A 15660-nucleotide genomic window follows, 5' to 3' on the forward strand; every position below is an offset into this window, starting at 1 on the left:
TACTTGTACTATTTTATATATTGTATTTTTCTCTTTTATCAGCAATTGTCCAAGTTCCAAACTTTTCATTGTGGATCCTTCAGCAGGAGTTTTACGTTCACTTAGGACATTTTCTGGGTTAGTGAGTTGTGCACCACCTGTCTTACGTTTTTTGACTGTACCATGTCACGGGTGTGACGGCAGAGAGCTCATTCGGCTTAAAATATTTAAAAAAACGTTTATGAAAAGCGCAGTGGGACATTGAGGTTGAATTAACTGGTTATAGTGGGATATTGAGGTTAAATGAACTGGTTATAGTGGGACAGAGAGGTTGAATGAACTAGTTATAGTGGGACATTGAGGTTGAATGAACTCGTTATAGTGGGACATTGAGGTTAAATGAACTGGTTATAGTGGGACATTGAGGTTGAATGAACTAGTTATAGTGGGATATTGAGGTTGAATGAACTGGTTATAGTGGGACATTGAGGTTGAATGAACTTGTTATAGTGGGACATTGAGGTTAAATGAACAGGTTATAGTGGGACATTGAGGTTAAATGAACTGGTTATAGTGGGACAGAGAGGTTGAATGAACTAGTTATAGTGGGACATTGAGGTTGAATAGACTAGTTATAGTGGGACATTGAGGTTGAATGAACTGGTTATAGTGGGACATTGAGGTTGAATGAACTTGTTATAGTGGGACATTGAGGTTGAATGAACTGGTTATAGTGGGACATTGAGGTTGAATGAATTGGTTATAGTGGGATATTGAGGTTGAATGAACTAGTTATAGTGGGACAGAGGTTGAATTAACTGGTTATAGTGGGATATTGAGGTTGAATGAACTGGTTATAGTGCGATATTGAGGTTGAATGAACTGGTTATAGTGTGATATTGAGGTTGAATGAACTAGTTATAGTGGGACAGAGGTTAAATGAACTAGTTATAGTGGGATATTAAGGTTGAATGAACTAGTTATAGTGCGATATTAAGGTTGAATGAACTAGTTATAGTGGGACATTGAGGTTGAATGAACTAGTTATAGTGCGATATTGAGGTTGAATGAACTAGTTATAGTGCGATATTGAGGTTGAATGAACTAGTTATAGTGGGACATTGAGGTTAAATTAACTGGTTATAGTGGGGCAGAGAGGTTAAATTAACTGGTTATAGTGGGACATTGAGGTTAAATGAACTGGTTATAGTGGGACATTGAGGTTGAATGAACTGGTTACAGTGGGACATTGAGATTAAATGAACTGGTTATAGTGGGACAGACAGATTAAATTAACTGGTTATCGTGAGACAGATAGGTTAAATGAACTGGTTATAGTGGCACAGAGAGGTTGAATGAACTGGTTACAGTGGGACATTGAGGTTGAATGAACTGGTTATAGTGGGACATTGAGGTTGAATGAACTGATTATAGTGGGACATTGGGGTTAAATTAACTGGTTATAGTGGGACAGAGAGGTTGAATGAACTGGTTATAGTGGGATATTGAGGTTGAATGCACTGGTTATAGTGGGACATTAAGGTTGAATGAACTAGTTATAGTGGGACAGAGAGGTTAAATTAACTGGTTATAGTGGGACATTGAGGTTGAATGAACTGGTTATAGTGGGACAGAGAGGTTGAATGAACTGCTTATAGTGGGACAGAGAGGTTAAATGCATTGAAGATGAATGAGCGGAGAAGTTCGGGGCAGATTGTGGACGACTTAGCGGTACACAAGGCCGTGTAGTTGGGTGAGAAGAACACTCAGTGAACTCACCCCCCAGAGAGCCGTACACGGCGTTGCCTCGCAATGTAGCGCTGTGAGTGTTTGCTCCATGTGTAAAATAAACAAATTAAAAAAGACTCCTCTTTATTTGCTTTAAATTAAGATATGCTGCCATGGTGGAGTTATGTTGTCTACACATTTGTGTTGTATGCTTTGGTGATGCTATTATAACAAGTGACAGGGTTAAGCTTTAATTTAAATTTAAATTACGTAGCCTAATAATGCTTGTTGCACTCACCGCGGTGTCCATAACCTTTGTTTTTGTTGTCTATAATTTTTGTTTGACTGTCTGAGTTTTGTCCTCTTCTCTGGTTAACCCTAGCAAGGCTATACAGAGGAAGGCCATTTCATATTGATATTGTTAATATTTATAATCAGTTGTATCTACCGGCGGCAAAGTGCCAGCCAATTAAAAAAAAAAAAGAGGAATTTATTAGTTTGGACATAAGTTGTGTGCCTCCAAAAATAAGTCATCCCCCGCAACTCTCTATGCACCATGACATAACCATGTTTGCTGTCTTTGTATTCCTTTTAAAGAAGAATTATATAAATGCAGGTAATGGCGGATCTCCTCGCACAACCTCTCTTCAAAAACAAGCATCCACTTTGTTCTCCTGTTCTTGGCAAACCAGCTAGAGGTGCATATACGCCACCGGCTGGACTGGCATGTGGAACGAAAACTGGAGCATGCACGCGGAGCGTCACGGACACGAATGACGTTATTTACGTCATGCAGACCAAAGCAGACCGTGGCGTTCACACGAAATGCGGAAATTATGAATTGGCCTTTATGAATAGTGATCTGTGATGTTTAGCCTCAAAAACAACATAAACATGCTGCATAATCAGTGACTACAAATCTTTAGAAATGAACTGAAAGAAACAATTAGATTTAGATTCATGTTCAAATCAGCAAAGTGATTCATAATTTCCGCCTCTAACTACCACAGCTATATCCTTCAGTGACATTTCCCTCCATATTTGTTGTTTTTGTGGGAAACGTGAAACAAGCATTTGATTGATTAGCTAAGAAAAAAAAGGAGCTGACATGCTTTGGCTCGTTTCCTGGAAGCTAAACCCCCCCCAAAACACAAACCTTAAAAAAAAAAGAAAAGCCACTTGGTGCTTCTACATTTTCTGAGCACATACCATTTGCATTTATTTAAAAATAAACTGCGGAATAAACTCATTTCCGTTAAAGATATTCACGACGGTGCCCTATCTGTGTTATAACTTTAAGGCCTCCGCATATAAACCGAACACATTGCACGGATAAAATGTACCACCGCATGGACACACACATACAAATTTATGCTCAAAACCCCCAAAAAACAACGCTGAGTTAAAATAGTTTTTAATTGGGGTGTAGGTGGCAGAGGAACGACCGACTGTGTCGCTCCTCCTCCTCCTCTCTGTCGTCTCTCTGTCCTCTGAGAGAAATCCTTCTACTCTTCTACAGGAACACCCCCACAGCACCGCATCGTCTGCATAGCTACGATATGTCACACTGCTTCGTGTGTGTGTGTGTGTGCGTGTGTGAGAAAATGCTGTCACCAGTGCAATGAATGAGTCATGTGTGCAACCCACAGGGATTCTTGTTAATAAGAGACTTCTGGGACCCATGAGGCCTACACTGTGTAAAATAACTCTCATGTGTTAGTCGTGTTTTTGTGTATTACTGTCCCTTCTTCATCCATTTTTGGCGTTTCAGTGCTGTACTTGCATGTAGGATCTCATCTAATAATAGCATTATCATTTGAACGATCACCCCTTTGCTTGTGCAGTGCACTCGGGTTCAGTAAAACCTACAACTTTCAGCTATCAAGTGTTCACTCCTACAAAATATTCATTTTCAAGAATAGAAAAGTTGTGATGGATAAAACTTCATGTGTTGTTCCCGCGTCCCGTTTCAGTCTGTTATCCCCAAAACAAACCTCCATTGTTCCTAAAATACACACTCTCCATGCAACAAACAGAAGCACATGGCTAATTATTATGCAGAACGGTGGTGAAGGCATGACTTGCCCTACTCTGCCTCTGTTTGGCTTACCCTGATATTCTTCTCCTTAACTTACACAATCTCACTCCTCGTGCCTAAACCTAACCAACCCAACCAACAAAGACAACGAGTAGCGAGAGGCAAATATCACCAAACACCTGCAAAAATAACCATTTTCCCAACAGCCTCTGTCTGTACTTTGTGTTTGATGCTAATAACAAAATGTTACAGTGCAGAAAAGAAGATGGTGAACATGTTTTAACAACAGCAGCTTGTTAACAATTCATTGTTAGCAGGCTGGCATTAGCATTTAGCTCAAAGCTCTATATCATACTTATACTTCACTTATATATAAACACTTATGATTTCACTCACCTCAAAAGCAGTCTGAACCAATGGTGATACCCAAGCCTGGTCTGAAACATGTACAGGACGGGAGCAAAGTCAACGCTGACCAACAATTCCCCATAATGCACTTTGATAACAGTCGCAAAAACGTGAGGACACAGGCAGTTTTTAATTCACGCACCCACCCAACTACCTCCGTAATCAAGTTGACTCACATTACTAATTCAGTTGAACGTGGATTTTCAGGTTAACATTTGTTTTATAATTGAGATGTTGTTAACTAGTAATTTCGTGTTATCACGACAACTTCAATAATTGTTTGACATAGAATAATATGCTAAAATAACAAATAAGCAAAATCACATTTTACAGTGTGAGTGCTTTTTGTTTCCATAGTTCAAAAACTTTCCAGCTCCCTGTCGGGTAAACCGTCGTCCATGTTGCATTTTCACTCTTCATTCTAAACGGGTTATATAATAGCAAGCAAATTTGATCAGTTGGTTCAGTTAGCGACATAATAGTTACACCTGGCTGTTGACTCATTTCCACAAAGGAACTATTCTCTGTGTGCAACTTGTTACATTTTAGATCACATTTTTTGAGTTCCAAGTTTCTAATCAAACTCTTCATTTCTAAAATGTAAAAAATGAGACTTGAGACTGAGCGCTTCAGCATTCACAATGTCTTTTTAAAAATCTTTTCCACTTTTGTTATGCATTTGCTCTGAAAACTTTACCAATGGGAATATATAAATTTTTTTCCTGTCTGAACCGTGTGGAACAAGCCGTTTTTACGCCGGCAAATGACGTAGTTTTGACGCGGATTCAACATTTTCAGTTCAGTCACCACTCAACGTCCAAAATGATGAACAGGCCGCGTTTTTTTGAAGGTGACATCGGGACAGGCCCCGCTGGGTCTGTTGGTTGGCGTGGCAATGGCGGATGCACGACTCCTGCGGCGACAGCTCAGAAGCTGTGCAGGATAAACACTGACTCCTATGGGAGCGGGACAACTGGTTAATGACGCCGCAGAGGAAAAAACACGGCGCAAACACACACATACACTCTCTCACACGGAGGAAACTCACTGGGGACCAGGGCGCTTTAGTTGTTAACAACTCCATCATCTCTCTCTCCCTCCCTCTCCTTTTCTCACTTCTATCTATATCTGTCCTTTGTAACCCCTGTCTCTTCATCAGGCCTACAGCATTGTCCCTTATTCAGCCAAAACTGGGCCAGAGAGCACAACCCTATCCCAGCTATCGCGCACACACACACACTCACTCACGCACACATACGCTCGTCACATGGACACAAAGTCACACACAGAGAGAGAGAGAGAGAGAGAGAGAGAGAGAGTCAATGCTAATTAGCTCTACAAACAGGTCTTGGCTCGCTTGGCGTGCATGTGCGTGCATGTCGGGGTGAGAGAGGGGCAGTGTGCCGTTAACTAGTGTGTCGGGATTTCTTTTTCTGTCCTCATTTACGGAAATGAAGCTCGCCCCTTGAGTGACCCACATCTCCTGACACAGGGAGGCAGGAGAGAGGGGGGAGGAGATCGGGGGCGACATTAATGAGCGTTATCTTTCAATTTATGTATGGGAGACATCAAACGGGTAGAGGACGACGAGGCGTCGCAACAAAGTGCGGTGAACGGTAGGGAGATGGAGACGTGTGGATGGACAGGACATGCAGAGAGAGAGAGAGAGAGAGAGAGAGAGGGAGGGAGGCCAGACCAGATAGATGAGTGATGGCTAAACTAGTTAAGAGTTGGACCTTTCCTTGTAAGGCGAAGAGATGAGGCCAAATTCAGAGCTCTCAAGTTGGATGGTCCATGGCTCAGTGAATGCATCCTAATGAAGCAGATCCTTCATCCCCTCTCCATATACGGCCGTGGACGTAATACTGCAGGGTTTCCTTGACAACATTGAGGTGCCCACGTTATAAATCCTGACCCATTTTTAACATCTATCTTGTGTACCTTTGCCATTGACCTCCACTGTTGTTCAAAAACACTTTAGTAACACAGGAATGAGCTGCACAACCGCAAAGTAAAGCATTGTGGCTCAGTGGAAGAGCAGGGTCGTCCTACAATCAGAGGATCGGCGGTTCGATCCCTGGCTCCGCTAGTCCATGTCGACGTGTCCTTGGGCAAGACACTTAACCCCGCAAGCTGTGCCGGTGTTGTATGAATGGATGTGAATGGGTTCGTTAGGGTCTTGATGGGCAGGTGGCACCTTGCATGGTAGTCCCCGCTATCAGTGTATGAATGGGTGTCAATGGGTGAATGATGACATGTAGTGTTAAAGATTTTTGAGTGGTCAAAGAAAAGCGCTAAAGAAGTACAGTCCATTTACCATTTACAATGCACATGGGCACTGTAGTTTATTTTGAGACATACCCAGCTCTGATGCTCTAAAGACTACACAAAATGTATATTAATCTGTGGCGAAACAATTATCACTATTTACTTCTGCTCAGGTGACATTTGCTTAAAACTACAGCGGCCAGATATTCCATGAAAATTAAAATTGAGTGAGTGCCATGGAACAGTATGATATAGCAATAGCCTAACTCAGTGGTTCTCAAACAGTGGTATTACAGGTGGGGCGCAGGGGGAAATGCAGAATCTTTTTTTTTTTTGTCTTTTTTTTATTTAAGTAATTAATAAATACATGGCGAAATGCCTGTACTTTCGTGTAAATGTTTACGTTACGCCGTTAACAGGTTACGCTTGCGCATGCGTGACGGCCATGTGTTCCAAATGAAGAGACATTTGGCAGGCGGGAACAGAAAAGCAACCGCAAGCGATGCATCCGAGACGAACAGCAAGCAGCCAAGAAGAAAATATGATGACGCCTATCTTGCTCTGGGTTTCACAGTGAACGTGGTAGGAGATGAGAGACCAGTCTGTGCTTTATGTCTGAAACCTCTAGCTGCGGATAGTATGAAACTTGTTTTGTTTAGTTTTTCACAGGTTGCACTTTATTGTTATCTTGAAAAGATGTTTAGTGCAAAACAGGTTAATTGCAGCCAATTGCAATAAGCTATTTTTTGCCAGATATTAGTTATTTTTTGCACAGATATAACTTTATTTGCATTGTTCTAACAAAGTGATTGCACATTTTATTTGTTTTTGTCTGATGGAGCAATCTGGTTTACTTAAAAGTAATTGCAATTTTCTTTATTCTATTATTTGAAAAAGCACAAAATGTTATTTCAATAAAAATTAAACATAGACCATTTTGTTACAATTTTGTTGGGGCGGTGGGGCATGAACATTTTTCTTCTTCCAAAGTGGGGCGCGACAGAAAAAGTTTGAGAACCACTGGCCTAACTCATTGTTGGTCATTTACTGGGTCACTCGCAGAACTGAGGTTTACCTCAGTTTTTGGCGACTTTTAGCCAATTGTTTTTATGTTACTGCCTGCAACTTAACTGTTTTGGTAAACTTAAATTAGTTTTGGTAAACTTAAACAAGTACGCGTCGCATGACTCGTACACAACTCGAGTCTCATGGGACGGCGCGGGGTGAAGTAATGCGCCGGTCTATATAGCCCTGGTGACGTCATGGCCGTGTCACAGGGACTCCCTGGGGTTCCCGGGGCTCTCGTCCAATGAGGCACGAGTGTTGTGGTTTGAACCAAATGTCACACTCTAAATGTCACCATAAATTGATAATAACAAGCACATACTAACAAAAAATTCTCAGAAAATATAATTATTTAACGTTAAAGCTCTTTAATAAAATGAGAAAATACTCTTTTCAGTATTTAAGTCACACACAAGTATACAAAAACATGTGGTTATTTCATATCGACTATATATTTATTTATTGAATAACCAGAAAACATGCCGTATTGTTATCGAGAAAATAAATGACTTTTAACATGATGGAAGATTTTGGCCATATTGCCAAGCTATAACATTGGATCCAGGCACAGCAGGCAGCTGTTTTCTGTGAAAAAGCTCTGATAATACCCACTGTACACCACCAGCTCCACAGCAAATGGCAGAGACAAAGTTAGTTGCTCGCTGGGGAACATTCAGCGCCTAAAGAGACAGATATTTCCCTCAGGAGTTAGTGGAGACCAAAACGAGCACAACAGAGAATATTGGACTTACATTTCCCTGCTGGTCTGAAAATACTACTCGAAATAATATAGCTCCATATATGCTGGATGTAGAACTCTCTGCTAACGCGTATCAATGTTAGGTCAAAAAATGTCACTGTAGCTTGTTCAGCTGCTCCCAAATGGCCAAAATAACTGCTGGACACACTTTGTAGTCAATAGATGGCCGCACAGTCGAAAACCTTTTCTTGTCCGGTCTGAGTCTGCAACACCATTCAGCACACTGGGTCATAAATAATGTCATGGTTTCTGCCAGTGGTGTCGTAAACAATGAGAGTGATTGCAGAAAATGCCTTGAAACAGGGAAAAAGACAAAAAGAAGCTGCTATGGAAACCCCACAGACTGCCTGCACATTAGCTTTACGTAGCATTTTTACACCATTCTAGAAGGTTGTCTGTGAAAAGATGTCATACGTACCAGAGAAAATGAGCCTCGCCAGTGAAGACGAAAGTAGGAGAACAGCCTCAACTGACCTGGTATTTGTTTTCTTAGATAAAAGAGAGCCTGAATGCCTGTCCAAATGCCATTGTTGCCTTCTGGTGTAGCCTAGTTTTATCACAACCACACGGCGAATCCTCTGGACTTTCTCTACAGTAAAGTACAAACCTCAAAGATGATCGTTCATACATAGGGGAAAAGGCAGATAAGGAATGCCTGTGGAAATGTTTAAGGATTATCCTGGCTCAGCAACAGCATTTTTACCTGGGCCAACTGCATAAAAAGAGCTGATCATAAGTTTTACATATCGAACATAGCATCTTCTCGCCGTCATTTTCTGGTTTCAGAAAGGCTGTAATCTTGATCTTGACTTAAATTTGTTCCATAAAGTTTTCTGATACTTGTGTCATACTTAACATCGACCAAAAAGTTTGGAAATTAGTGTTTGGTAGATCATTTCTCTGTTGTAACAATGCTTCTTGGCAATACATTTTATACCGTTGGAAAGCCTGTTTATTTACCTTTCAAACGGTGCCCCATTTGTAAGGATCATGCATTTGTGGGATGAGCAGCACAGCTGAGTATGTGGGTTGCGCCCATCAAAAATTTGCCAAATCTTCTCTGCCAATGCCAAACAGCTTATTCTGCTGTTGCTATTGACTCTTGTTTGGTGGATTGGATGATTGAAGTCTATCAGTAACAAGGAAGAAACAAGACATATTGGCAATTTTACAATTTATTCATTTAACAAACAGGAGCCTCAGTAGCGTGTGGAAGAACCATACACAGCCACAACAGCCTGGCTCCTCCTCCTCATGCTGGTCACCAGCCTGCTCACACACTGCTGTGGGATGGCATTCCACTCCTCAAGCAGGATTTGTCGCAAGTCAGCCAACGTGGTTGTGTTGGTCACTCTAGCACGAACAGCATGCCCAAGCTGGTCCCACAAGTGTTCACTTGGGTTGAGGTCAGGACTGTTGGCAGGCCATTCCATCCTCTCTACTCCCAAATTCTGGAGGTAGTCTCTGATAAAGCCCGCTCTGTGGAGGCGAGCGTCTTCATCTTGGAGGATGGAGTTCGGTCCCAGACTGTGGAGAAATGGGATTGCCACTGGTTGCAGAATCTCATCTCGATATCTCTCTGCATTGAGATTGCCTCCAATGAAGACAAGCCTCGTTTTTCCAGTGATGGAGATGCCGCCCCACACCATCACACTGCCTCCACCAAAAGGTGTTACTCTATCAGTGCAGCAATCAGCATAGCGTTCTCCCCGTCTTCTCCACACTTTGACCCTACGATCCAACTTCCTTAGGCAGAATCTGGACTCATCGCTGAACATAACGTTCCTCCACATGTTCAGGTTCCAGTGCAGGTGTTGCCGACACCAGCGCAAACGGGCCTGACGGTCAATAGCAACAGCAGAATAAGCTGTTTGGCATTGGCAGAGAAGATTTGGCAAATGTTTCATGGGCGCAACCCACATACTCAGCTGTGCTGCTCATCCCAGAAATGCATGTTCCTTACAAATGGGGCACCGTTTAAAAGGTAACTAAACAGGCTTTCCATAAAATAAAATTCATTGCCAAGAAGCATTGTTACAACAGCGAAATAATCTATCAAACACTATTTCCGAACTTTTTGTTCGATGTTTATTATATGTAGTTTGTGTCGGTGTGTTGTATATTAGAGATAGACTTTTGATACATTTATCTGCAAGTTACTTTATAGTTACTTAAACAACAAAAAACACTTTCAGGAAAAGAGCGTGGTTGACGTAAACTTTACTGACTAACGACTAACAACATTAACGACACATGGGACTAATGACTCACTGGACTAAAGACACACAGGACTAACAACATTAACGACACATGGGACTAATGACTCACTGGACTAAAGACACACAGGACTAACAACATTAACGACACATGGGACTAATGACTCACTGGACTAAAGACACACAGGACTAACAACATTAACGACACGCGGGACTAACGACACGTGGGACTAACGACACGCGGGACAAACGACACACGGGACTAACAACATTAACGACACACGGGATTAATGACACATGGGACTAACAACATTAACGACACACGGGACTAACAACATTAACGACACACGGGACTAATGACACATGGTACTAACAACATTAACGACACACTGGACTAACGACACACGGGACTAACAACATTAACGACACAGGACTAACGACACACGGGACTAAGGACTCATGGTTGAACTGGTTGACCCAAGAAATGTATTAAGTAGGTAACAAATTAATAATAAAGTATTAACAATCAGTATGATGACAATAATGACTATCATATAACACTCACAGGGGCCATTTGACTTTTACTTTTGATACTTCGACTGTGGGAAGTTCAATATTGCAGCAAACACCCCCCATCCCCCAAAGCACATTGTGGTTGCCACCCCCGTGACCTGACCTCATATTTTATCTGGATCTGGTTATGCCAACCGAGCGTGAGAGTTGTTTGCTGGCTTATTATTGATCTTGTAGCGCTGAGCTCAGATTACTGCTGGGTTAATGGGTGTGTGGTGTTGATGGAGCTTACAATATTACGATATTTCCTTCTACTTGATGATATCTACAGATGGAGGCGGTTGGATTTTCAGAATCCTTGTTCAGCTGTGATTACCTGAACAGTCTGGTATTTTTCTCTCGTGACTTTTAAGTAGGAAATTCTCTGCTTACACCAGATACTTTTTGGTTTATGCTCGTATCAAATGATGGCATTTTTCAGGTTTTGACATACTTTTTTTTATCTGCAAATTTGGTCACGTCAAGCGACCATTGTTTTCACATTGTCATTTGATGCGTTGTAAAAACTAGCGTTTTAATGCTACACACACCATGCGGCACTTGATGTCACGTAATGTTTCCTCCTTCAGATCTGCCATTCTCTCTTCCCTCGACATTAAAATCACCTTTTGTAATACCAAACCGTTCCCCCCCCCCCCCCCCCCCCCCTGTGACAGCTGAAAGGAGGGCGAAAGTTAAATACTTCTCAGAGGCTGAGCAAAATGTTTCAGCAGTAACTCACCGCCGCGTGCAGCGTGAGCAGCTGAGAGGCTGGCACCGACTTGTGAAATTTATTTTGAGTTTTCTTGACAGCTCCATCTGGATACAGCAGAGGGTGTGAGCTGCAGCTCTGCTGGATTAACCCTTGCCGAGATAATGGGCGTCCATGGTAGCCCAAAGACGAGGGGGGATCCGGCACTCCGATCAGGGATCAGCTCACTAATCTGCAGAACCACGCAAGGAGACGGCATGAGGCCTACTTGGGTCATTTCTTTCGAAAAAAAAAACTCAGAAAGAGACGGTAACGATTTAGACTCAGAAGGAGAGAGAGATTTTGAATGCCAAAAATAGCCTCCATGTAAGAGAGAAAAACAACCGGATACCTAAGTTAGCACACAAGGTTGCTTTCAAAGCTGCCTTTTTTTGTCATGCAAAAAACTCAAATCCAGATAATAAATAAGATCATTTAGTGGATATATTTTCTAGCATACCTGCTGTTGCAACACTCTGTCTGGCATGGTACTCCATTACATTCTCCCGAGCTTGTAGGTGTTCAGACTGAAAATATCACTTCATGGTCAATTCAGCTTTTTTAACAGCTCTAGCGTTTCATTATCCCTTTAAAATAACAACATTATGTAATGTATTCACACTTGATAAAATGATACGAGATCTGTAGTTTGGTGTCTCTATTTTACATCACTGTAAGCGTTTTAAAGTGTAATGGGCAAAATATTACAATATATATTTGTAAGCGTAGGCTTATTTTAACTGGTCTGCAGTTAATTAAACGCCTTGATCATGGATACGCATACATTTTATTTAATACCCAAAGGGTTACTCTGCTGCGTCGCATTGCCCTGTCATACAATGACGCATTTATTGTTATCATTTTAAAACAGATTGCTTTTTTTTTTTTACACACAGTAGTTCTATATAGTTTTTACGTGTAGGAGGGTCACGGAGCTGCTCTTCGGGAAGAAAAAACCACCGGCTTTGTATTGTTGCATTGTGGGTGTGGTATGTACAAATTTTCCTTTCGTGTTACCAGAGCCCGGAGCAGGTGTTCAGCGCGACTCCGAACATGGGCCGTTAGCACCCAATAGCCACATCGAAAAACTAAATTTCCTCTTTTAAAGGGATGTCAAAGTTACTCAAGACATTACTCGATGGGCAGAATAATTAGTATATCAGTGTGCGTCATGCTGTCAATACTGCTTTAGGTACACATAGAACACTATGAACTTTTCACTCCAGCTCTCTTTTTTTCATTTTTCACAAAATCACTTGTGAACACATTAAAGGAGCCACTGTCTGAGCCATTCGAAATACTAGTCATGTTCGGATTACACTTCGTACAGACTTCGGTAGTTCTTTTAAAGCCTTGAAGTTAAAAATCCACCATTTTGTTTGTATACTATCCGAATAGGGTCACGGATGGTTGTACATGTCTGATATCAACTGGTAAAACAATATGCAGCTTCTGCCCACAGCGCTTTTTCCCGTTTAAACACAGAGTAGTGCATTAACGAGAGAGGGGGGAGAGAGAGAGAGAGAAGGTCCCTGAAAGAGTGGATTACAGCTCTTAGATTAGATGGCATCTGGTGACCTTGGCAGCACAGAGAGCAGTCGGCCTAGTGTACGCGGTGGGTGTGAGAGAGAGGCAGAGTGAGATTATCACCACCAACAGAATATGCATTAGAGATATTGGTCCTGTATCTCTTTATGTGCACTGTGTGTGTGTGTGTGTGTGCGCGTAGTAGTGTGTTGATTGTTGATCCTAATCCACTCGTGAATGTACACGCTCAGGACCAACAGGCCATCAGTTCCCGTTTTGTGTATGTGCTTCTGTGTGTGTGTGTCTGTATGCGTGTGTGCAAGTATATGAACACATCCATCTTTCCCAGTGTGTGTTGAAGTCTACGCGTGAATGAGCATGTGCATGCGGAGACATACTGGTATGCAGTTTGTGCATTCCTGGGTGCGTGAGAGTGCAATCTGAGAGTGAATAGGGGGGTTAGCGGGCCATTAACCAGTGCATTAGCCCTGTCTGCAGACAAACTGGGCTGAGGAGAGGGGCGGTGTGTGCGGAGAGCTGACGGTTTAAAGATTTCAGGGGGGAAAGGGACAATGGGGGGGTCAGGATTTAGCAGCGAGGGTGAGGCGGATTGAGTGCATTAGTGAGTCCGTGTGTGTGTCGGAGGGATTGAGGGGATCTGACCCATGAAAAGCAGACAGACGCACCCTGAGCAAGAGTCAGCTGTGTCCTCTTCCTCTTATTCAGAATATACAATTTGACTGAATCGACACACCAGTGCTGAAAACACTGTAATAATTGAAAGTTGAGATGTTATTCGCCGGAGGGTATCGGCATTATTTGATGAACAAGGAGCATCGGGGCTCTGTTTCACGCTCCGAAGCTCCCCAAACAAGCCACATGCCACAGTTTAAATTGTCATTTAGTTAGTAGTTTAGGAAGGATTTGTTGCATTTTTTGCAAATACAGTTTTTACTTACTAATATGCAAGATTATCATTCACAGCCCCGTCTCCAAAAAGTGACATTCCCATACAACGAAACTGCATTGTCATTTATGTTTCGAGGGAAACCTATTGTAACACATTTAAAACGTTTGATTTTGACACATCACGTATTTCAAATCATACTCCGCAGAAGTCCACATAAGGTGGAGGTCAGGGTGGATGGTTGGGGTTGGGTCAGGACCTTCACTCAGGAGACGATTGTTCATGTCCCGTGTAACACCAACAGTCAATGTTGACTCATTTTAATTTGCGTCCGTAATTTGAATAACATAAACATACTTATTTTTCAAGCCAAATTATGACATTTTTGCTAAACCTAGCCAAGTAGTTTTGTTTTGTTTCAATTGACAACGGTAACCGCGTGTTAAAAACTGCCACCGTAACCTGGGAGAAATCACGTATGGGAATGTAATTTTGTGGAAAGAGGCAAAAGTTAACACTTATATTATGACTCTTCGATAAAGCAAACTCTCATTTACCAACAAACTAATAGAAAGATAAAAAAAATAAAAAATATATAAATTAATTTGGTCCGGTAGTAAGTCTTAAATAAAGTGTAAGTTATATAGTTGTGCGTGAAAGTTATTTATAGAGATATGGTCAAAAGCTCCGGAAAGAGCAAGTAGACCTTTTAGTTAGTTATTTTAATTAGTTTTAGTTAAATAATTTAGATATTTCCTCAACATCAGATTACAGTTACAAAACATTCACCATATGGGAGCGTTTATCATCAAATATTGTTTTGTGCTCCTGTTCTAGGGAAATAAGAACTGATTTATTTGTTTGTTTTCTTCATAGGATGGAATTTGCCAGATGCTTTTAAGTCATTATACAGGTGTTTGGACGTGAGGCTATGTAATTTAACACCAGCCGCTGTGGCCACAAAATCACAACAGTATAATGGTTAGAATGTAGCATAAGAAAAGCACGAGTAGAGAAGAGCCATTGAGTCAGCCAACTGACTCGGTGATGACAGGTATACAACAAAATCTAGCTAACATTAGCCACAATGTGCTAATGGTCATACCAGACCAAGTAGGGCCATACCAGCAAAATCCCTGAGTATATTGGATTGAGCAAAGTTGTGTTTTATTGCTTATAAATTCAACTTTTTATTTGTATGAGGAAGGATGTGTTATTTTTTTCTTTCAAAACTTACATAGCCCCAAGGTTATATGCTGTAATCCCCAGACCTTTAGGCAATGTATTTTTTGGGTTGTACACACCAGTTTTTGTTGCTACATACATTTTCCTCACAGCAAACCGAGGATTAATATTGGGAAAGAAGCGAGAGGGACGAGATGGAGGAAAAAGGTAGCCAGGGATAGAGAGAGAAAAGAGAAAGTGACTAGAGGCACTGACAGGGTGAAGAAAGTGAGAGCC

The 15660-nt window shown here is 41.6% G+C and overlaps 1 long non-coding RNA gene across 3 annotated transcripts in view; it reads left to right on the forward strand.

Annotated features, from left to right (window-relative positions):
- The window catches only part of LOC142940087 (uncharacterized), a 45712-nt gene that overhangs the window by 9551 nt on the left and 20501 nt on the right, over positions 1-15660 (forward strand). The gene's annotated exons all lie outside the window — the stretch shown is intronic.

This window comes from Anarhichas minor, unplaced genomic scaffold, assembly GCF_050575085.1.
Source record: "Anarhichas minor isolate MPS153535 unplaced genomic scaffold, ASM5057508v1 ptg000007l, whole genome shotgun sequence".
NCBI lineage: Eukaryota > Metazoa > Chordata > Actinopteri > Perciformes > Anarhichadidae > Anarhichas > Anarhichas minor.